A 23,380-nucleotide genomic window follows, 5' to 3' on the forward strand; every position below is an offset into this window, starting at 1 on the left:
TTATTGAATTAGCTATAGTATAAGAATGCCATGAAACAATGCTTGTATGAGACCAAAACTTCAAGGTAGGACTGGTGAGTCTGAAACTATATGAGAACATACCTCAGTGCAGCTGCTAACACTTTCATTTCCAAAGAATGGTTGCAGTGTTATCATCCATTGTTACAGACACACCCAGGCTGATATGTTCTCCCCAGCTGTATTAGGAAGACAGAACTAGGTACAGTGAGATTCACAATGGAGCCACCAGAGAGGGAGGAACGCTCCTTTGTGTTGGTGAATATTTGAGCCATGTGGATGAATTCCCTGCTTCAGCACTTCTTTACTAAGGACAGCTCCCATGGGCCTGTCAATCATCCCCTGGGCCCCTCCCACCACTTTAACTGACGCTCACCTTCTGTTCACTTCTGAAGTAGTAGGGAGAAAATGGGCCATCAGATGACCTATTTCAATAGGGCCGAGACTCAAGTCTAAAATCTGAAATACATATAAGAAAGGGTTAACTGGTATGAAAATCTATTTTAGGTATCAAAACGATGCTTTGAGAATACTGTATGAACTGTTTTTTTTTTAAGACAAAAAACATGTAAAACATACCAAGAATCATAGCTAATTCATGAACAGATCTATGTAGTTGTATGTTTGTTGCATGTTGGCCAAATGGGTTTGACAAGCACAACGTTGAACATCTAAAACCTCTCTGAAAAAGTCTCAGAGACAAGCAGAATGAGAAGGAATTTTAAAGTACTTCCTCACAATCCCATGGGGAGATGGTGGTGGGAGTTTCCCACCAAAACCATATTAATAGTCGGTTGAGAGTGTTTTCATAAGCCTCCAAAATTCATCAGGGAATTTTTAAAGGTCCCATAAAAAGTCTGTAATAAATACAGCATCTGAGGTACGGAGCTGTAAAGAGGTGAGGAGGATTCTCTCACCTGAAGCTGGGCTTAAGCAGACAGCTGACTGGACAAGTCTGGATAATGCAAGACAGTCGAGGAGACGTGGGTGGAAGTGTCTTATGTCATGAAGTTTTTTCAGTATGAATGCCATTAAGATTTTGAAAACTTGGGATGCAAAAAGTGCAAGTGCTATGGGTCATTCGATACCAGTGTTGTGACTGTTAACTAGATTTTCAGTAATTAAAATAAATAGCAGATACATAAAACATAAATATTACATGAAAAACTTAAACTTATTTATTTCAGTTCTTTGCCAAGGCAAAATTCCTTTCTAAGTAGTAAAAATACAACAACAAGTAAACAAAAAATACATCTAGAATAGAAATGTAATAAAAATAAAAATAAAGATAACACACAACCCTATTACTAACACTTAAATTAAAATGCAAACTGAAACTATGAACATAACAGTTCATTAAAAATATCAGTGTTACAATAGCATACTATAACATAACTGTTAGGTAGTACAATGAAAAAAATACATATTTTTACATGCAAACAAAATTAAATTAAATAAAAAAATACAATCAAAGTAAATGATATGTTAAATACATAAATAAATATTTATAAATATGAAATGCTTAAAAAATATATATATATATTTAAATATAGTATTAAAATAAGCATTGATAAATATTAAATATTGCTTGGCTAATTATTATGATTATTATTATTATTATTATTATTATTTTTATTTTTTTTATGACAACCATAGCTGGAAGAGTGAAGGTTCTGCCCATAATATTACTGCAAATTTAATGAACACCTCACCTCTAGTGTTTCAACCTGTTCACCCTGCTTTCCTTTGACCTTTCCAAAAAAGTGTGGGGAAGGTTTGTAAGCAGAGTTGCCATCCCAACTGATGAGGTGCTGCCACAGGACCGCTCCAGGCTGGCTGGGTGACTGGAGATATGGTCTTCCTCTTTACAGAGCCGTGACACTACAGTCCTGCACAAAGACAGCACTCCAGAGTGTGGGCACGCTACTGGCACATCCAGACAGAGAGAGATGATGGCGGAGATATGTGACTCTACTGCAAACAGTCCAGATAGAAGCTCATTACATGGCAGAGCTCACTATGCAAAAAAGATGATTAAAAGCTTACTGCCATGATTGAACAAGACCCTGCCTTCCCTTTTGTTTTAAGTGAGCTAATTTGAGAGGAATCTACGGTAAATGAGAGAAGACAAAAACATCCATTGGAGCCAACAACAATACTGATGCGCATTTGCTCTATTAGAGTTGATTAATCGAACGGTATGGCCCTCAATTAGCACAAACCGCAGAAAGAGAAATATGAGAACAACACAAAAGACTTCAGCCATTGCGAGAAAGACAAAGACTGAGCAAAAGCTGGCATTGTTTCAGGAAAAGGTCAGCCTGATTTTCTCTTCCCAAATATGCTGGCCTTTACAAATTAACTTGGCAAAGGCGATATTTCTACAAAGCCTAGACTATGAATCAAAGCTGCGTCCAAAGTTCAAACACCCAGCCAGCCTCCATCCCTCCCCTCCCCCTCCCCCTCCCGCAGACCGATTGAGTCGCCGTTGTCAGTAATTGTGTAATTAATGCTATGGCAGGCCTAATTTCAGAGATACTGCTCTCTAATTACATTCAAACGTTCATTAGCCAAGCCGAGCGCGTGATGGTCGCTCGGCAGGTGGGGCTGCCGGCCAAAGGCCACTTGTTGTTGAAACACAATTGTTGTGTCGATCTCTTGATTAATGCGTGTGAATCTGCTGACAGGACGGTTTGCTGTATTTCACCGATAATTACCCCTCGCTTCTTACTGTAAGATGACTGATCACATTCCAAGTCTGTCGATGTCCTTTATTTAATTCTCTCTGTCTCAGACTTGCATGGTGACAGAAGGAAGAAAAAAATCCTCTGGCACTGCTTACTTTTTATGGTTACCAGCAAAGGACACATATTTGATTACGTAGACGAGAAAACAGTTGGACTGCTTTACAGCACATACACAAAGCATGATATATGCAAACTGTCAGACGGCTGAGCTCTTCATGTTATGCCCTACAGTACATCAAAAAGTATATAAAATAAAAAATGATATTTTTTGAATTTTATTGTTTTATTTATTACATTTTATTGTTTAAAGGTACAATAAACCATTTTATGTGAATTTAATCAGTACAATATTAAAATACAACCCATGAAAAAGATAATTATTTAGAGATTTTATAAAGACTACATTAAATATTATTATTTAATTATAAGTGTTATTAAAAACTAAATTTAAGTGAGCATCAGATGACTGTAGAATAATGCTAACCCCCCCCCCCCCCCCCCCCAAAAAAAGAAAAGAAAATGAGCATGCATAATTAAATATCCAAAATTGACTGAAATTAAAACATTCTGATATATTGTGCATACCTGTAATCTGTTCTGAAATTGATTTTTCTGTTGGAAATTAAAAATATACTCATTGTACGAACATACCTGTATATACCATAGTTTAATACTACAGTTCACTTTAACTCCTTTCTCTATGGAACACTCTACCAGCTTCCTGCCACTTGTTATAAAATTACTTTCTATGACAATTTACATTCAATTCCCTTCACAACTCAACACTTTTTTTTAGAACTTTTAAACTTCCTACATGCCAGGAAAGTCTAGATGATTCAATACCACATTTGATTCAGCCTGAACTCAATTTGGGAATAGACTTCATTACACTCTGTGGCTTTGGGAGGTCTGTCTGAACTTCAGCACAACAGTGATTCAACTGTTGGGATTTAAAGTTAGATTATGCTGGTCTAATATGAGTCAAGGTGTTTGCTGTGAATGTGTATGTGAAGCAAGGTATGAAAGACATGCAGAAAGCTATACAAGCCATACCTGCGTCCCTTCGCTTTCAAGCTCTCCTTCTTCCTCTCTCCCTTATCAGGGTATTTTCTGTGCCCGTTTCCACCAGCAGGTGTTGCTATGAATTAAGCATAGAGCTTCCAGCAGCAGGAAGCAGCCATGTGCTCAGGTTGACATTTTGGCCTGGTCCCTACGGACCGCGTGTGAATTTATGTGTGCGAGCGAGAGGAAACAGAAGTGAGAGAGGAATAGAGAGAGTTCATGAATCTATGTTTGCGTGCACATGTTTGTAGGGGTGCTGCTTGACTGCACATTCGGACAAGGTACATTCTGACCTTGTGCAACCGAAGACAAACAGAAGCCCTCGGCTCGGTGTCCATCACTCCATGCTGTAATTTCTATGCTGTGTGACAGACCACTGAAACAAACAAGCCCTCCACCTGCCACCCAAACAAACACTGTTGTCTTGCAAAGAAACAACAAATTATAAGAAATAAGCAAATTGCTTGTGCATAAGAACCCATGTTTTGCATAAGCAGTACTACAAAAATGATTAACTGTTCAAGCACTGGTCAGCTAGTATTTTATGTCTTTTTAACTGTTCCTGTCTAAACGTATTATGGACTCAGTTGTCTTCTAGTGCATTAGAGAAGCATTTTTCAAAATGGGGTGCAAGGACCTCCGGGGTGTCTGTGGAAATGTCTTGAATTGTGAAAAAATGTCACTGGAAAGCCATATAAAGCCAAGTCAGCAATGACAATACACTAAAAAAGAGAATTTTCTGCTGCATTAATGGCTTTAACCAGCCTACCATAGTACCACCTCGTTAAATGAGGAATAGTCCTTCAGCAGTCATATTAGATATATAGTCAAATTTTATATATATATATATATATATATATATATATATATATATATATATATATATATATATATATATATATATATATATATATATATTTTGTTTTTTAATGATTTTGAAAATGTTAACCAAAGCTGCATTTGTTTAAATAAAGATACAGAAGCATTGTGAAATATTAATTTAAAAAAATATTTAATATTACTACTATTTAATTATTTTATTTACTACAATTTACAACTGTTTTGAAACCACCTATTTTAAAATATTTAAAAATGCACTTTTTTCATGTGATGGCAAACCTGAATTTTCAGTCATTTCTCCAGTCTTCAGTGTCACATGATCCTTTAGAAATCATTATAATATGCTGATTTGATGCTCAAGAAAAAAAATCTCATTATTGTCAATGTTGAAACGGTTGTGCTGCTTACTATCTTTTGTGAAAACTGTGATAGCATGATTTTCTCCCAAGATGAAAAGAAGGTTTAAAAGACAGACAGACAGATTAGACAGACAGACAGACAGACAGACAGACAGACAGACAGATAGGTAGATAGATAGACAGATAGATAGATAGATAGATAGATAGATAGATAGATAGATAGATAGATAGATAGATAGATAGATAGATAGATAGATAGACAGATGGATAGATGGATAGAGTTATAGTTATCAGTGGTCAATTCAGGGCTATAAAAGGGTCCTGGGTCCTTGGTATTAAAAAATGCATTAGAGGCACAATGGTAAATATTTAAAGACATTGAATATGCTAATCTAATGGATGATGTGACCTTGAGAAAATGAGGTAGTGTGTGTTAGGTGCCTCGATTCATTAAAAACACTACATTAACTGATCTTCCAGCACTACACAACCACACACACTAAGAAAGCCACTGCCTTTGAACATACAGCGTCAAAACATATAACAAAATCAATGTCGTCACGATCATAAATTTGCATGAGATCTGCAGTGGGCCGTTTCTGCAGGCTGATCAGTGGATCAAACATGTTCACCCTTTTAAAGACATCACTGGATTAGAGCTGGAGCAAATCTCACCATCTAATGCACTATAGGGAAATAATGGAGCCAAATGAGTTGCACATGAATGTCACAAGTGATCATTAGGATCGATTTTACATCTCTCTTCAGAAAAGTGGTCTCCTTCAAAGCCCGCACGCTGAAACATGACTGCCGCCTCCATGGGCTCCTCCTCATCTTTTCATCACATGCAAACATATCCGCTTTGTGGCAGTAGATTAAAGGTTAGCTGATGTAAATGGAGTGTATTTGCAAAGATCTGGAAGATGGGTAAGGTCACAGCAGTCGTTCTATGGCTCATATTGGTGATTATAGTGGCAACGAGAGGTGAAAGAATCTGTAAACATCAGTGATGGACAGCTGAGAGATAAACTCACCCATGGCCTACACTAGGGCATCTCTGCAGGTGCCATGAGATCGTCAGGGCACCAGGCTGAGGTTGTGGGGTGACATCCTGAATCGTACACTAGCCCATCAATCACGCCATCACTTGCCCTGCTCAGTCAGAGGCCAAGGCAGTGGAAATCAAATTATTTCTTTTAATTGAAAAAAGCTGAGCCTCTGACTGGGGACTTGGTGTTGTGCTATTGGCAGAGACGCACAGGTGAAGTCAATACTGCTCAATGGGTGTCGATTCATCAGCGGCGCTTAATGTCGTTAGCCCTGAGAGGCCTCTCTCTCCCCCTCCACCACTCACACGCTCCTTCTAGCTATCCATCTTCCTCTCTCATTACCTGCCTCTCATTGGCAACTCTGTCTGGCTGACCACAGGGAAGCTTTTGCATAAAACACCATTTCAGTGGAGAGCGGGTTTTAGAGCTTCTTCCTTAATCTTTATGCTGCCTTCAAACCCTCTTGGGAAGTTTGCAAATATTAATCATGGGGTGATGATAATTGTGTGTAATTTCAGATTTCTTTCTCTCATTTTAACTTCCTGACAAAGCTTTTTAGCACTAATGCAACAAAATGAAGAGCAAAAGATTTATATTATATGATTTGTTGTAGAGTGACAAAAATGCAGTCTCAAAATCAGTAGTATTTTCAGATAACCAATAGCACATAAAATGTGTACAAGCTGAATTGTAAATTTCAGTAAATTAATTCACAATTTACACTCATTATAACTAATACCAATCGTCTTTGTTATTACATAACTGGCTTACATGCTGGATCATCATATAAAAACTATAATTACGCAACTGAAACTCAATTTACTTCCATGATATGACATATATCCAAGTAAAAATGTATAAAAGTAGGAGGAATTGACTAGATGGTGAAATATGTGTGTTTCTGTACATAACGGAATGAAATCAGATTAAATGCAAGTCTGCTAAATAAATGACTTAAATCCATTTGGATATTGGTTATTGTTATCCAATAACCTAAATGATCTAATGGATGTCAGCAAAAAAAGGAAAGTCATTTGATTTCAATTAGAGAGGAAACAAAAAACATTATCTGAATAATATGCACTGATGAATCATTCACAGTAAGACCACAAATGTGAGTGAAGAAAGTAAAAAGTGTCAATTTTGCGTTGATGTTGAAGGCAGCATTTCACTTTCACACTCCTCCATTCCCTCAAACCTTTACTACAGCTCTTGATGACACGTGGCAAAAACTAAACTCCAGCTGTTGAATATCAGCAGCTCTCAAGTGAAACAGGTGATGAAATCTTTTACGACACCATTATCGGACTAATTACACAGAGAAGAGTGGAGGAGGAGAGGGAGGCATTGGCAGAGGAAAACAGAAACGGTGCGCGCACTGTTGGGCATCAGTGTGTGTATAACAGTGGCAGTATAGGTTCTGTCATTGGGCATAATGTGGCACCGTATCTGTCAAACAAGCACCCGGATACGCAGAGGAACTGCATTTGCTGAAGTCACCTCTAAACAATACACAAACCTCTCCGCTTTCACTGACTCTCTCTCTAGGGCCGAAGTGTTCGTCTAAGTTTAGTGCTGTGCTGGGCCTGTCTAACTCCCCAGACAATTACTGTGTGTATGTTAGCCCAGGGCAGTCAGAGGAGACACATTAGTGTTGGTCAGTATCCCAGCATACTCAGCTCACCTGGGCAATGCCCCCATGGGCTTGGACTGCTGATAGTCTGCTCTCCTGGGCTGGTGCCAATCAGCAGTACATCCACTCACAAAAGTGCAATCAAAACAGAGAGAAAACACACACTGATTTGTGACAGTCTTGGGTGATCTGTGTCTGTAAATCAAACAGAAGTGTTCCCTTTCTCAGCTTTGGCCTGCAAAATCCCTAGCCCATATCTATCTACCCATCTGTCTATCTGTCTGCATAACCTGTAGAATATAATCTTCAAACTTATAGCTTTTAAAACACATTTAAAGTGCACCTTTCCTTTAACTCTAGTTTAAAATATCTTCTTTCATAAAGGTAATGCATTTAAGAAACCTCATCACTTCAAAATACTTATCCTAAATGCTGTGTATTCTAACAAAATTGGATGGAAAAACCCTGCTGAATAAAAGAAAGACATAGATCTAGATTTAATTGTCAAACTGCGCTGAATCTGCAGGCAAAATACAGATAGAGAAAAATATACTGGAAAGAAGTACTTCAGGGAATTACTTTTAAACCAGGAAATTCACCTTGCTGAACAAATTTTAACAAGTACACTTGGTTAGAAGTTTTTCATATAAACTAATAGATATTCCTTTTTGTAGCACAGCTATCTGTTACTAGAATCCTCCAGTTCTTTCACTGACTCTTTAAAGGCTAATTCACACTGCAGCAAAAACAGCTTCATTTCAAATATCCTAAAGTTGGATGCTGGATTTCAAATACTGGGAAACAAAACTGTCAAGATCACACTGCTCCAACAAACTGCCAACAAACCTTTAAAGAAGGTTCTGAAATGGAAAAGGCTGTGGACAGGGACTTTACAAGGGGAGGAGATCAAGTACTCGGACTTAAATAAATGAAAGAAATGCTAAAGCGTAAAATGGAGGCTATAGTGCTCATTTAAAGAGCTAATTATCTTTTGATAGAGGCGCCAATATGCATTTCAATATGGCGGCAGTAGGAATCCAGAGTAACTGCTTTTAATATGAGTGAGAAGCAATGTCAAGTTTAACAGCTGAATTTCTCGAGACATCCTTGTTTTGTTCCATATTGTTTTGCTATGTACATCTATTTTGAACACAAGAATGTGTCCTGTGTGAACAGCCTCTTGGTATGTGTGAGAGGAGCAAATCACACAATCCAGTCAGTGTATGTGTGTGTCTTGTATGGTAGAAGGTTCAGTGAGATGATCAGGGTTGAATTATCTCATCCCTGTGGATGTGAAATCTTGGGATTAAGCTCCATTTAAAACAGAGAGCTATGGAGCTTTATCTCAGGATTTCACTCTTCACTATGCTCAATCACCATGCACACACACACACACACACACACACACACACACACACAAAAGAAAATCGCCATGACACGTCCTTCACCTTTATCGACCAAATTATCAAAGAAAAAAGGAGGAATAATGCACCTTTCTTCTCTTTTCCCTGTATCTTTTTCTACTCCTTCACTCTTGCTGAGAAGAGTCTTTGGAGTCATTAAACTGCATAGCACGTGTCTTTTTTAAAGGCAGCAGTGTCCCAAGCAGCATGGGCTCAGAGCGCTGTCCTGACTCCTACAGATCACAGTCGCAACGGTCTCCGCGACTCCATTCCCTAGTGGTTCTCTCTGTGTTAATGGGAATTGACCAGTGTTGTGTCCCTACTCCCCCCTCGGTGACGGCCCATTCTCCTGATGGCTACGGACCAGCGAGCCCTTCACACCCGCAAGCCTCTGGCTGTGGTACAAGGCTGATGAGATCACAGAGCAAAGACAGAAAAGGGGGAAAAACAGCTTTAGAGATTTCAGTTCTGTGGAATCCAGCCAAACAAAATTGAACCAAGTACAATCCTAAAGCACGATAATTGTACTAAAAAAGTGGAGAGAGATTTTGTTGCATTCATGGCATAATAAAGTGGACAGATCTTCGTTATTATGTGTTTGCCATATTAAATGAAAGGTTTAAAGAGCCCAAAAATACAAAGTCCACTTAAAATGTTAGGGAAAGTTTTGTTTTCTTGCACTAAAACAGCTGTATTTTTATTTTACAATCCTCTCTGTGACATTTACAATTAAATAGGCTGTTTCTGCTACTATACTATACAATTTGCTTGGCTGGCACCAGGCCATCAACATATAGTGGCTTCAGAATGTATTTGGACAATTCTGGACTGTTAAAAGAATAGTTCACCCAAAAATGGAAATTTGATGACTCTCAGGTCGTCCAAGATATCATTTTTGATTTTGAAAAATTTAGCATTACATCACTTGCTCACCAATGGATCATCAGCAGTGAATGGGTGCCGTCAGAATGAGAGTCCAAACAGCTGATAAAAATATCACAATAATAAGCAATCCACTCCAGTCCACCAATTTAATGTCCTGTGAAGTGAAAAGCTGTGTGATTGTAAGAAACAAATCCATCACTAAGGCTTTTTAAATTTAAACTGTCACTTCCTTACGAAATACAAGCCCATAATCGATATTAACTCTTCCACTTTTTTTGCTTGTAAAGGGTGTTTGACCTGCAGAGGATTTACTGGTGAGCAAGTGATGTAATGCTAAATTTCTTAAAATGTGTTCTGATGAGGAAACAAACACGTCAAAGTGATTTTCAGTTGTATAGCAGAGTAACTGGTGCAGTTCATCACATTAACTACAGTACAGTCAGATTTAAATGATCATGCACTCCCTTTATCTGCTGTTGGTTTGAGTGACATCATTTAGTGAAGTTAAAAAGAGATTTGTTTATGGTAAACACTAACTTTTCGCTGCACTGGCTGCTCACTTTAAACACTATGAAAAACACTCTGCTTGTATGATACATTTTTTAGAAATTCTCAATGATATATTTTGGAAAACAGTGCAGCGGCAATAGTCTGCAAACACAAATATTTTTTTCAAAACTAATCTAGACCTAGAAATTGAAACCATTGAAAATCATATTGCATACTTTTAAAACCCTGGAGGTAGGTATAAAGGTAGATATTTCTATAGATAGGACTGTTTTTAAATAGTGTGCTATAGATGAGTCAGCTTATACCTGCTCTGGACTAAAAAGAGCCACCTTTCATCAAACATTTATAGACATATGACATGCACACAGGCAAGGGCAAACCTGCAAGAGCTAACACACACAAGCATCTAACATACAAGACACACACTGATGTCTTACACACACACACTGTGTGGGCTGGAGTGTGTCCTCGCTCCGCTGTGGGCTGTATTGATCTGTGCTGGGCTCTTTATTGAAGTCATGATTCATGCTGTTGCTGTCTCTCCTTCACTCCTCACAGCCACACTTCTCTCTCTCTCCTGACATAACCACCAAGCAGGTCTATTTACTTGCTTTGTAACTTTATCCCTTGACCCTAACTAAATGACTGGCTGATTGGTGTCTAAAATCTTTACATGATTTAAAAAAAACAAAAACAAAAAAAACAAAAACAAAAACAAATGAGTAAGCAGTTCTAGCTTAGAAATTATTCAAATAAAGTATCAACTAACAAAATTAGCAAAAAGAATTATAAGGAATAAAACACATAAAACAATTTCAGGTATTGAGGTATCAGGTATCTCATAAAGTACTCAAATATGCAAAAAAAGTTAATCAAGAAAAAAAAAAATCTTAAATGTAACCACATTATTGGCATAGTCTTCACTGCATAATATTACATATAATGCATTAATATATTTATATTAATATAAAAACTGAAGTCCTAGCTTCATGTTTTTTAAAACAATAAAAGACAAAGATATAAATTACGTAAAGTGCTTTAAGGTATCTAACAGCTGTATCATAAAGTACTGTATTCAAAAATTATATGAAATATAAGATAAATCTATTTAATATAATACATTAATACAGATTTTGTTCAGTTGGAGTTATTCTGCTTAATATTACCTGAGAATTTGATTAATATTAACTACATAATACACAGCGACGGATCTCATGCATAAGCCTGACATTTGGATGGGCCGTGCTTGTCAAGTATGCCTGTTTACATTTACTAAAACATAATCAACTGCAATAAGTCTACATTTACACTACCAAGATGGGCGTTTTGGCAATTCTTCACATTGGCCAGAAGGAAATCAGCAGCCATGATGCCTAAAGCTTATTAAGAATGAAAGAAGACCCACAAGTACTGGTTTCACTCTATAGATAGAGTTTGATTTATATAGTGCTGTGAGAGTGATGAATCACAGCCCGTCTGCTATGCAACATGGAGAAACGTATACAATATGCACCCACACGCGCACTATTGAGAAGAGAAAAACGTTTGAAACAATCTCACAACCTGAAACACTTTCAAAAGCCATTTAATATTACAGTGAAGTGTTGATATTGCATTATGGGAAAGTGTTATGCTTTGTGTATTTGATAATGCTTCTGTTGATGATTCTGTGCTCAGTGTCATCGAGAAAAAGCTCTGTATTGCTGACTAATGCCCTTCAGTGCAGTGAGACATATAAAGCCCCCTGAGTGAGCGTTCCATCTCCAACCAGCAGAAATTAATTGACTGAAAAAAATTTGCTGTTTAAGGTTCCAGCGGGTTACATGAGGCAGAGTAGCAATTGTTCACTGTTTGCCTGAGGCTATATTGCATTTATTCTGTCTCTCTCTCTCTATGTCCGCTACGCGTGATATTCCTCCTTGATTCTGTTCTCCTTCTCTCTGTCACCCCTGGCCACTTTTCAGAGGCATTTCTAATATATCCATCTTTCTCCTACAGGGGATTCCTTAATCCCAAATCCTTGAAGAAAGAGAGTGGATTTGGCATTGGATTTGGTGAGTGACTGTGTGTGCGTTCTCTCAAGTAGTGGGGGGATTCATACCAAGGGCCCCATTGTTGAGGCAAACACATTCAGTGCTGTGCGGAAGGGCCCTTAAGTGTTTCAGCTCACTCAGTGTGAGGATCATTTTTCTGTAGATTGAGAGACCTGTTTTCACACATTCATAGAAAACCTGAATATTCTAAGAAATGCTTGACAGTACTTTGATATGATGCAACATAATACTTTTTTCCCTCTTTTGTATTGGCTAAGCTGTATTGGCTATGATAAAGACAGAATGAAATCTAAATTTATCCAGGACATTTATTTATTTAGTTTTTTTTTTAATAACAGATGGCCCTGGTCTTATGGTCTTGTCAATGTGTACCAATTCATCAGAACACATTTTAATTTACTATAATTCATTTTTTTTATTCTATCTTTCATCATAAATGCAATACCTTTTTTAGACTCTGAAATAAATTTTCTACTGATGTAACCAAGGCTCCATGGGTTATATTAACAGATTTTTTTCAAAAGCTGCAATTTTTCTATTCAACCATATTGTAATGGATAAAATTCAGTTATACATGTTTTTCCTTGAATACTGTTCAGGTCTGGAACCATTAGTAAAAATGTTTGTATTTTGCATTTTGGCTTTAATGAAAACAAGAACATCTGACCATCTGTACAAAGGAGTCACATGATCAGTCTCACAAATGTACTAACTTGATTAGAGCAGAATCTTAACCTTGTCTCATTTATTTTACATTAAAAGCTTTATTTGTTTTAAATTTTTCAAAATCCTGAAACCTTGTTTATTTCAGCATATTTTCAGCTTGGGTTCAGACTTCTGGACCCCACTGAATTTCTAACTGAAACGGTTAAATGCATTGCGAATGCCGTTTCATGTTGTCTCGATTAAAGATGAATTTCTGTATGTGTCTGAGCTTCAGGCCTATAATTCTGTCAAGATCCCTTTCTGTGAAAAGAGATGGTGGAAGAAGGCCAAAAACGCATGCCTCTTAAAGGGGTCATAACATTTTTTATTATTTAATTATTTTCCCATGACATTCCCCACCTCCCTCCTTTTTTCAAAACTTGGATTTGATTTGCAAATGCAAACCGCAAATGCAGTCAATATCCTGTGAATCTATACTGGTTGCTATAGTAGTCATTTAAGTGTCAGTATAATGCCATGAGACTTTCTCAAAGTACAGTAGCTGTCAGTGTGGAAAGAGAGGATGGAAACTGGAAATTTTGCCACGGCTCAGGTCTATCATGACATCTCACTGCAGTGCTGAACTCATGAGGTGCTTGAAAGAACAAAAGCGAGAATCTTTTACACATTGCATATACATTGTGTCCAAGTCGTTCACTCATGCACTTTTCACTACATAGTCAATGACACATACAGTACTTCGCTACAGTATATGAGGAGAGAACAAGAAAAAAAAATGTCATCCTGGGTTTGTAAAACATCATCTCAATCTTGCATATAAGGATGTCAAAACGGTTGCAAACTGGCAACTTAAAAGGCACAGATCAGTCGTGACCAAAATAATATTCTTATGAGACACATGAAATAAAGTCCAAAATCTTCCTGGACTTTAAAACATTGGTAACACTGCACAATAAGGTTCAATTTGTTAAAATTAAAGCACTTATTAATCTTTTAATTTCTACATATACTTATACATATTTAACATTTCAAGTAGTCAAAATTAACAATGAACAGTAGTGTATTTATAAAATGAACATTAACCTAGACTAATAAATGCTTTAAAAATGTGTTGCTCACTGTTAGCTCATGATACCTAATGCAAATAAATAGACCCATATTGTAAAATGTTACCAACAGCTTTACGGAAATATCAATAGTTCTTATTTATTGTCAAATCTATAAGAAACATTAGCATAGCCTCTAAACCACCATGAAAAATAATTCAAACAAGTAAACTGATTAATAAAACAAGACCAAAACAACAGTTCAAAAACAGCCACAGAATCTAATTGTGAGAACGAAAGAGGGAGAAAGACAGAGGGAAAGACAGGACTAAATGGGAAGAGTGCTTAACTGTTTCCCCTGTTGCCCGGAGCAGAAGGCTTTAACCTGTTTTTTCTGTTAAACTCCTCTTAAGCAGTCCTTTCATGTTAAATATCAACTCCCTCCATATCAGTGGTAAAATAAGCAGCTCTGTGGACGTTATATTGCTCTATATAAACACTTTAGCATTCCCTTTGAACTCCTCTCGCTGCTCATTACGCCGCCTTTGAAGACGGGATGTTGGAACATTGCTACATTTTGATTCAACAGTTATTAAGCATACGCAGCAGCAAATTCCAGTTTGTACACCACGTGTCAATAATGCATGACTTAGTGGTCAGCCTGTAGAAGTAAACACCTTTTGGTGCACACCGCACAGAGACCTTGAGCAGGTATAGGTAAACTATCGATTGGGGGAGATTTCTGCAGACTGCACAGAAAACATGCAATCACAAACACGCAATAATAACATCACCCAGGGTTGATGTCAAACCCTAATGATGTCACGAAGAGACTCCAGCACCACCTGCCTCCGTTTTCACCAATCCAACCACAGACACTCACAGAAGTCAGATCGGGGCACTGAAAGACAGTTTAACACTGATCTGAGAGCGAATGAATGAACATAGCCATGACAAACAGAGGTTGACAGCCGGTTCTATGAACATCCTTCTGAAGAGAAGCCTCCTGGGAACTCCCTCCTTGGATCTGACAACGCGATACATCTCTCACCTTTTCTCTCGGCGCAATTATGCTGCGGCTTACTTTTACATTGCACATATCACTCTGAAACTGGAGCATCTGTCGACTACAAAGTGAAGCTAATCCTCTCTTTTTTTTTAGACGAAGAGGTGAAAAGTAAGTTCGTAACAGTGTCCGGGCCCCGACGTAGGTAATTAAAAAGGAATTTCAGATGACCTAAGAGAGAGAAAAAAGAAATCTTTATGAAAGCGCTCGCTAGTCAGTTTAAAGCTGCATGCTTAGTGTCGTCGCTTTGAACTCGCTCGGCTCTGATTTGTGTGCTGAATGCTGAAATTTCACCATCAGCCGAGCTGACAAATGAGCTGTGAGCTGCACGCTCCCAGAGAAGAGACTCGAGCGCTGCGCCCAGAATCATACATCAAAACAAAGACATCTCTCCTTCATTACGCTCTCTCTACACCGGCACACAGGTATTAGCGCTGAAGGTGTTATAGCCCATAAAAATAATCAGTGATCTCTGTCTGCTTTTACAGTGGAGTGAAGGCAAGGGATGTAAGGTCACAGCAGAGATAATAATTAGAGGCAGAACAAGGGACGAGATGTTGATGATGGAGAGCGATGTGTTCCTTAGCCTGTAGCCTTGTCTCTGGCTTTACCTTGAAGTAATGTCTCTTTCTGTTCCAATGGCTTTGAAAAGCAAACCTTGAATGTCTTTTGTACAGCTCCACTGATCAGGTAGATAATAATAGCGAGAAGGCCGGACAGCCTCCAAATTGCATTTTAAAAAGCTCACGCAATCAGTGGCATTCATATGACCACTCAATTTTAAAAGTCATCTAACTAAAAGCCTTTATGTTCATCATTAAAAATGTATTTATGTTTGTAACACTTCACTTGAAGCTTGTGTATGTAATGTATTATAAATTATAATGCATTAAGAATAAGATAAAATACATTATAATACTTACCTATTCATAGTTACACTGGAGAGACCTAATGTAATGTGTTATGTTTTAATGCATTACCCTCTTTAAAGGTATAACCATGAATATGTAAGCACTATAATGCATCATAGGTGGTTTAAAATTGAAGTGCGCAATTTCATTAGCATCACGAGTTAAACAAAAATAATGACTTTTTTGTGCACTATCCACAAGAGTTCACCAAGTGAGAATGGCTTTTAATAGGAAAATATATATAGGAGGTAGAATTCAAATGTATTCAAATTGCTGGCTTGGCAGCCTTGTTTAAATGTAAATATATATATATATATATATATATATATATATATATATATATATATATATATATATATATATATAATCCATTGGCCTACAGATCCTTCAAACTCCATTTTAATTAAATTATTGAACACTGTAGATAATTCATATCATCTTATTCTGTCATTATGTCAAATTTCCCTACACATCTTTATGTGTAGGGAAGGCCTAAAAATCCCACTGTCATTTTGAGAGGGTTGTTTTGTAGCAGTTGGGTTCAAAAGACATGATTAGGTGACTTTCTACACTGAATAGAACATACAAGCAGCCGTTCAATTAGCTATAGGAAGTCCGACTCTCGCCAGATTTATAAAAACAGATCAAAGGCATAAGATGGATGGAGGGACAAACCACTTTGTGAATTAGTTGTACAGCACTCTCGTGAAATGTGTTATTGGAAGACTAGTATTGATCTTCATTCCACAGTCATAATGGCACAGTGATGCTTCATTCTAAGTCAGAAACCATCGAAAATTTTAGATTTTGCACTTCCTTTTCTGCTGCCCTTGCTTTTTGCACATTCTTCTTATTGACAACATTTGAGGAGACAGCAAGTCATCATGGGAAAACAGTCTTTCTGCACCTTTGGAGCTAAAACTTTAACAAATCTCTCTCTCGCAGGAGTTTGGAGCTGCAAAACCATGGCAACGGCACACTCAGAAACATCATAACCGGATTCATCGTCTGCCTTTCACACACATGATATACAGAGATTGTAGGAGTGAGCAGTCACAGAAAGAAATATAGCAGACACCCTGAGAACAAATAGAGAGGAAAGGAAGGTTTAGAGAGAGGGAAAATAAAAGAAGGAGACTAGGCAAATCGATTAGCTGTCTATGCATCCCAGACAGCTGAGGAAAAGGTTGGACGTTTTGGAGAACCGGGCAACCTCAAACTTCCCTATCTACTTCCATCAGTTTCTATATATCTGCTAATTTCACACAAGAGCTGGAAGCAGCAGTTTGTTGAGAGAGAGTCTGTTATGTCACTTGCTCTTCCTTGTCTCGCATCTGGCTTCGCAAGCTGCTGCTATCGGCGACCGCATCTGCACGTGGACACACCCTGCTCGAACAGCATGTGGCATATCGCAAAATAATAGCCATTTTCTAAACAATTACAGACGAAACGTCCCCCTGGAGAAAGGAGATGCTGATAATTGGAACCGAGAGCGGCCTCCGTTAACACAAATAAACACGGCTGCGTATCGCTGATCCTGCAAAGTAGCTGTTGCTTTCAATCTGGACGCAGAGCGGTGATAACGTTGACATACTGCAACCTTCCCCGCCGCTGTCCGCTGCAAAGGTGCCCACTTGATTACGGCATTACAAACGGCGGTTTTGACATTTGTCTTCATTATTATCAATGGAGAGAGGTGATTGAGCTACAGGCATGCTCCATTAGCCTTGCTCATCGCGTACTCGCACGGCTGATATCACGCATTAGATGGAGTCAACATGAAATAACGTGTTGGGACCGAGGGGGTCTGGATGGTGCACTGGGGTAGTGCCGCTCTCTCGGCCAGTGGAGGTTAAGAGAGCGGGAGTTGCATTTAAATAAGAAAGCTTATTTCAATCTGTATAATTACCACTGGGTAATGAAAAACTCACCCACCCTGCCACCTTTACTTAAGAGAAATCAATATGTGTTTGGGAGTTTATTAGAATGCCGGAATCATGAGTTGGGTCTTGGCAATATGTGTATCAACAGCGCAAGTCAAATTAACAGCTAATCAAGAGAGGGGAGGCGCTCGAGTCCTCCACTCTTAGTGGCACTGATGCTGCTAGGGGCAATTTCACGAGATTCAAAACCCAACCAGTTTTTGTAGTTTGTGTTTTCAGATTTGGTTTGGTGCTCACACTATAATTAATAATAGTGATAATAGTATAATTGCATTTATTTATTTAGTATTTTAATAAAATAAATAAAATAAAAACAAAATAACCAGTCTGATAATACTATTATATTTTAAAATAAATATTAAATTATTTATTTTTACATAAAGTATTAAATAAAAATACAATTATTTTATAGTACACTTAAAATATAGTGCTTATATCAGCTTTTTTGTATGAATTTTCATAAATTCAAACCTAAAACCAGCAAGCTTTTTTTTGCCAGGTTCCCGGAAAGTAGGCTAAGTATATTTTTTAAGTATACATTTTTTATTTTGGTCGTTCATGCGCACCTGTGCACCACTTATGTGCACCCCTGACTATAAAGATCCTTTTGTGCAATGGTAAGGTTCCTTGAATGGGAAAGGTTTGTCTTGGAACCATAGATGCCTTTAAAGAAACTTTAATTTCAAGCTTGTAATATGCATAACAATCATTAAAACTATGTCAAAAAACTCAGTAAAACACCAAATCAAAACCTTCAAAAATGAATACTAATCTGCCTGTTTTAGTGCTTTGTCCTGAGAAATTACTTAACTGAACCACGTAGCGCATCCATTCAATTACCCTCAGCATTCTTCATTACAAAGCCCTGTTGGGAGTGACTAGCTGAATGTTTTTTAAAACATAAAAATGTGTCTTGAATGTTTAAAACACAAGGGCAGTTACAGAAGATCATTCAAGAGTAAATTCAAGTCCAACATTCTTTGTTCTAAATAAAACGTTTGCGTGGCTAATCAATATTAATCAATAATGCAACTAATCAGTGTGTGACTATAATTAAAATACTCTGCAATAGTAAACTGCTGCTCCTGCCCTAACTTTTCTACCTAGTGGATATATTTTTAAGTTAATTAACAACTAATTTATTTAGAGCTAAGCTAAAAAATGCTTATACTGAGACTGAATTCTTTAACAGATATTGTCTTCCTTTTATCAGGCCCTTAGTGATTAAAGTAAAGTCATATCTAGGATTTTAAGGGCAAACAAGGCCATAGAACAGTAGAAAAGAAACAATTTTGCACTGGACAGAAACTGAAAGCTTAGTCCATAATTCATGGAGGTCCAGCTTTAAAGCTCTTGATTCTACTTTGTACTTGCCCTTAAGAAAGCTTACAGATCCTACACAGCATCAACGGTTATTAATATCATATACTATTTTAAGAATGTCAACATGGGATGTGTAAATTCAGAGCGTTTTTCAAACAGTTTATCAAAATCACTATGGTTTACCTTGATAATATTGAATTGCTTAAAAATACTATTAAGTACAGTATAAGGTCCAGAAGAGGAAAACTGGCTGAACAGAGAAAGAAAGAGAAAGAGAGAGAGAGCAGATTAAGAATTAGATATAGACACTAGTAAGCATTCTTCCTCAACAACCTCTAAGTTAATTTTTAATGTTTTTTGTTAAAAAACAATTAGACCAAAGTTGATAAGGTCTCAACTCAAAATCAAAATATGTTCTCGAGCTTGAAAATGTATAATAAATGACTGTCAAGCTAGGATAACCCCTTTACGCCCTTACAATTGTCTGAGGTTTTAGCTTAAGCCCAAATGTCAAACCCCCAAAATAAATAATAAAATAAAATAAAATAAAATCCTAGGGAGTTTTCCTTATCACTGGGGGTTTATAAGACACTATTTTCCCCCCTCTCTATTTATCAATTTTCTGTAAAGCTGCTTTGGAACAATACATTGTAAAAGGCACCACACAAACACAAACTGAACTCTGATGATCCCTCAAGTCAGCCAGAATTTACAGCACAGACAGAAAAAGTTGAGATCAGCTACCTGTGTATGTCACACTTAACTTTTCCACTTTTCAGCACTTTTCCTGCAACATTATTCATCAGATTCGCCCCTTGAATTGATGGTGCTAAAAAGCCATGTAATAGAAAGACAAAACAGCTATCCTTGAAAGCGGTTAGGTAGCCAGGAATTATTAGGAATATAGATGAGTCTGCTGTGCACTGGGATCACGGGTGGTTGACTTCCTGATTAGGCCTTTGGAGCTGATGGTCAGAGGAGGAAGACGTCAGCAACAACCAGGAAAGAAACTAGATAGCCAGTAATGGACATGCCTTTTTCAGGTGGCCCTGTTGCATTGTGGGAACGAGTAAGAAGAAGAAGGGGGGATGCTCATCTATCTCACCGTCTACACTCTCACCTGAAGTGATGGGGAGACGTCAGGAAGCCAGGCTGCTATTTCACGCCCTGTTAAGTACTAATGCTGTAACACACGTCTTGCTCCAATTTTAGGGAACAAGGAGTTTTACTGTGAACTCAAGGTTCATCTGTTCTATAGAGAGAGAGAAGGAGAGTGAAGGAGGCTGGGTAGCCACCACAGTTGCCACTTAAAGGAATAGTCAAGAAGCCCAGAGTTTTACCAGCCCTTGTTTCAAACACACTCAGACAACACAATATGACACCTCTCGTTCACGCACCCCTCCTGGAGAAAAAGCCCTCAGTGAAACAGCTCTGAAGGTGAAGGTCACGTCATTTATTTGCGTTTGCAGTAAACAGGTCTGAGGCAGACTGATAGGGCAAGGTTATTATCCTGAAGAGCACAGCTCTGATTGATCGCTCCGTGCTCGGTCTGGGGTGCGCAGCGAGGACGTACTGAGTGGCCGCTCCCCATTATACTGCTGCTCATAGCGGGAGGAGAGAAAAACAGAACCGTCAGAGTCCACTCGCTGCTGGAGCCATCTGATCAGAGGCCTCATTATGCTTCACCTATGGAGAGGCGGTCATTTGACTGTAGTCTCTTCATAGACACAGAAAGGGGATTTCTTAAAATGACAGTTTACTCAAAAACAGCACTGTAACTAAAAATCACTTTGATAATTAAACTATTGATTATTTCTTCAGTTATTCAAATAAAAATGCCCATTGTTTATATTTTACTGGAACAAATTAAAACATTATTTTACCTGCTACCCATTGATTTTCATATTAGGAGCAAATTGAAGGCTATGAAAATAAATACAGTATCTATTTATGTAATTAAATATCCAATAAAAACAGTAATATTGTGAAATACTATAACAATTTAAAATACCACTTTTCTATTTTAAGATATTTTAAAACGTAATTTATTTCTGTGATGGCAAAGATTAATTTTCAGCAGCCATGACTCCATTATTCACTTTCACATGATCAGAAATCATTCTAATATGCTAATTATTAATATGGTAAACAGTTGTGCTGCTATTCTTTTAAGGATGAATAGAAAATTAAAAAAGAACTATATTTATTTGAAACAATTTTAATCAGTTGAATTCTTGCTTATTGAAAGTATTTACTTCTTTATATTATGTGAATTTTTTTTTAAATGCAAACATTACAATATTAAAAAATGAAATTGCTAAAATGAAAAAGAAAAAAAAATCTATACAATTTTCAGTTATCGGAATTATTATTATTATTTATTTCGGCATTACCCCCACAGTTTAAATTCTTTCATTCGCTCACCCATTTGCCATTTCAAACCATTAGACTTTATTTCTTGTGTGAAACACCAAAGGAAATGTTCCTGTATACTCTATCATAATGTTAAGCTGGTTTTATCCAGTGAAAGCCGTGGTTACATTTTACTGTGGGAAAAAGAACAACTTGGACCTTCCTCTAAACATCTCCTTCTGTCTTATCCCTGAAAGCCTGCTGTGAGCTAGGAAGTGTTCGCACTGTGCACTCTTTATTTCTCTGCTTGCCAGACATGCAATTTTCTGCTGAGTCCACCTTAGTACCCAAAGCCTTGCCACCCTTCTGAAATTAGCCCACTGTAAGCCACAGCCATTTACACAGGAAAAAACATATGGAGGCATGTTAGAGGATAAGCCTGCCAGATGACAGCAGGCGGTGCTGGCTGAGAGATATAAAAGAAGGAGAGAGGGAAAAAGAAAGAGAGAGAGGGGTTTATTTGAGTGTTTCTTCAGCTCACTGAGTGAGTTCAACTCTGAGTTACCTCAGCTCAAACGAGATCTTTGAGGAGAATTCAGTATGTGTGTGGGTCAGAGGACACCTCAGAGATGACAGAGGCCTATATAGATCTTTGCAGCATTTCTCACATATATCTGAACTTTACAAGACTCTACTGGCTGATGCGTTGAGAAACTTTTATCACTGTAAATGTCCTTTAAGGATCAGTTAACACAAAAATGAAGATTCTGTCATAATTTATTGACTGACATTCATTCTTCTGTTGAACACAAAAGAGATGATCTGCAAAATCATCCAAGCCACAAACATCTGCCAGGGGCTGTCAAAAAAAGTATCACAAAAGCACACCAAAAGTTGACTTTTTGTGCTATATTTCAAGACAACCATAGTGATCAAATAGCTTTGTGTGAGGAATATACCAAAATTTAAGTCATTAGCCAAACTCTCTCAAATAATGGCAAATGTAATTGGTTGTTGCATGTCCTGTAAATGTGTGAATATGCAAAAATGTGAATAAGCATCAGAATTATAAATGAATTACTCTAAAAAATTGGTGCAGGATTTTTAAACAATTTTCAAATTTTGCAAATAATTAAAAAAGGAAAGTAATGCAGTGAATTAAACATTTTGAAGTAGAAAGACTGAAACAGCATTTTCTTGTAAAATGCACTTTGTTAATCTTTGTTTTATATACAACTTTATAAAAAACATACATTTCGGTCTTTTCCTATTAGTCCAAATGATATGAAATATAGAGCACAAGTTGTATAGACTTTTATGACGACTTTCTGCAATTTTTGCAGTTTGAAAATCTGTTCCCAATATTGTATGGAAAACAGAAGTGCAAACTTACGCATTTTGCTTGATTTTAAATCATAATGGTTTGAACAGCATGAGTAAAAGTTATTTTTGAGAACTATACCTTTAAGAGGTAAAGCTAGTGAATTTAATGGATAATCGGTAGAAACTCCAA

General features: G+C 37.4%; 1 protein-coding gene across 1 annotated transcript in view; it reads right to left on the bottom strand.

The window, feature by feature from the left end:
* LOC109088857 (calmodulin-binding transcription activator 1-like) overlaps nt 1-23,380 on the bottom strand; it is a 263,636-nt gene that overhangs the window by 110,706 nt on the left and 129,550 nt on the right. The gene's annotated exons all lie outside the window — the stretch shown is intronic.

This window comes from Cyprinus carpio, chromosome B23 (genome assembly GCF_018340385.1).
Source record: "Cyprinus carpio isolate SPL01 chromosome B23, ASM1834038v1, whole genome shotgun sequence".
NCBI classification, from domain to species: domain Eukaryota; kingdom Metazoa; phylum Chordata; class Actinopteri; order Cypriniformes; family Cyprinidae; genus Cyprinus; species Cyprinus carpio.